Source organism: Puma concolor, chromosome A1 (assembly GCF_028749965.1).
Source record: "Puma concolor isolate L17-30 chromosome A1, mPumCon1.1.hap2, whole genome shotgun sequence".
Taxonomy (NCBI): Eukaryota; Metazoa; Chordata; class Mammalia; order Carnivora; family Felidae; genus Puma; species Puma concolor.
In genome coordinates this window covers 7,850,046-7,852,067 of record NC_141667.1, presented here as the reverse complement: position 1 = coordinate 7,852,067, position 2,022 = coordinate 7,850,046, and the positions used below count along the sequence as shown (strand labels likewise).

Below are 2,022 nucleotides of genomic sequence, written 5' to 3'. Positions count from 1 at the left end.
AAAGAGTTGACTCTTGATGGGCTCCTGGATGGGGGTTGGTCACCAGAGAACTTTCAGGCCCTCCCTCCATTGTCTAAGAAGGGAGAGGTGCTGGAAATAGAGTTAATAATCAATCATGCCTGCATGAGGGACCCTCTGTAAAAATCCCAATAGTGTGGAGTTCGGGAAGCTTCCAGGCTATGGAACACATACACATACCAGAAGGGTACTACACCCCAACTCTACGGGGACAGAAGCTCCTGCATTCGGGACTCTCCCAGACCTGTGTTATCTCTTCATATGGCTGTTCTTCTGTATCTTTTATTATATCCTTTATTGAATAATAAGCTAAGTGTTTTCCTGAGTTCTGTGAGCCATGCTAGCAAATGATTGAATTCATGGAGGGGACGCGAGAATCTCTGATTTGTAACCAGGTTGGATTGAGATCGTGGAAAACCTGGGGACCCATTATCTGTGATTCATGTCTGAAGTGGGGACAGACAGTCTTGTGGGACGGAACCCTTAACTTGTGGGGTCTGCCCCAACTCCCATTAGTGTTAGAATTGAGGTGAAGGGTAGGGCACCCCGCTGATGTTGGAGGATTGTGGGGGGGGGTGGAAAACTCACACGTCTGCCGTCAGAAGCCAAGTGCGGTGGTTGTGTGGGAAGCAGGAAAAACTAGTGTTTTTCTGACACAGTCTCCATTTTCAGCTCCTATATCATTTCTGGACAGTGACATTCGTTTGTCATTCACCACCTTTCACATTCATTTGTTCTGATTTTAAAATCAAATTCAGAACCAAATTCCTTGAGAGCTGCACCCATGCACCACCCTTCTTTGTAATCGGCACAGTAAATATTTGATGAATGAATGAATGCTACAAAACAGCAGTGAATCTGAGTCAAAGGATCATGCCTGGGGTGGTGGGGGGTAGGTGGGAGACAAGGGCAGGGAAACTGAGTTCTGAACCGAGAGACTTTCCTCAGAGTCTGTCCCTGATAAATAGTTCTGTTGGGCGAAGCTCAGCCAGCATTGTTCTTCCTGGCACAAGTTATATCTCTTTGAGCAAGTGTATCTTAAAATATCGAGTGATAACTTAGACACAATGAAACATACCCTTCCTTTTGTGTAAACTGCCTGCGATCTGCCCTGGGGGCGGGCTGCACTTTATTGAATGAGGTGCTACATTTGATATTGAAGCAGAGTGAAATCCACTGACCTATTTGGAATTGCACTCTGGGCTGGGGCCACCTCCCTTCCCATGATGTCCTGACCACCTGGACTCCGTCCAGGGCCACCTCTCAGCTTTGTTGCTTGCACAGAAGCCCTGTACCGTTGTGCATCCTTTCTAGAACACTGATCAGAGAAAAGCACTTATAATGCACATTGTTTTCATCACTGTTTGCTTAGACCTCAGTTTTTATGTTTCGAGAGGTGGCTGCTTATGTAAAATTTTCACCTCTAGCTATTTGATTGTTTTCTGTTTGAACTGGGAGAAGGAAACAAAACAAAACAAAACAAAACCCTCCTGGTGCTCTGGTTCAGAAAGCTTGGGCCACGTGAAAGGGACTGGAATAGAGAAATTAGCAGAATGGTCATGCCTGTCCCTCTGAACACATCTTTCGGTCACGTATCCTATAATTTTCCTTTTAAATACTTCAGCACAGGGGCGCCTGGGTGGCTCAGTCGGTTGAGCGTCTGACTTCGGCTCAGGTGGTGATCTCACGGTTCGTGGGTTCGAGCCCCGCGTTGGGCTCTGTGCTGACAGCTCAGAGCCTGGAGCCTGCTTGGGATTCTGTGTCTCCCTCTGTGCCCCTCCCCCGCTCACACTCTGTCTCTGTCTCTCTCTCAAAAATAAAGAAATGTAAACAAATTTAAATAAAATACTTGAGCACAGACGGTGTGGAGGGCTAGTTAGTTTCACTCTGTGTCCTGGGGGAGGGTCACACTTACGGTGTCCTGCAGAGGCCTGTGAATTGTAGCAGTGGAGCCGTTAGCTTGTAAAGATGCCTCGCAGTCGAGCTCCCTCCGCCTCAAATCTT

The 2,022-nt window shown here is 47.3% G+C and overlaps 1 non-coding gene across 1 annotated transcript; it reads left to right on the top strand.

Moving 5' to 3' along the window:
• Positions 1 to 1,651: 1,651 nt before the first annotated feature.
• Positions 1,652 to 1,736, top strand: TRNAR-UCG (transfer RNA arginine (anticodon UCG)). The gene has a single exon. It is a non-coding gene; the product is annotated as a tRNA-Arg (tRNA).
• Positions 1,737 to 2,022: the final 286 nt, after the last annotated feature.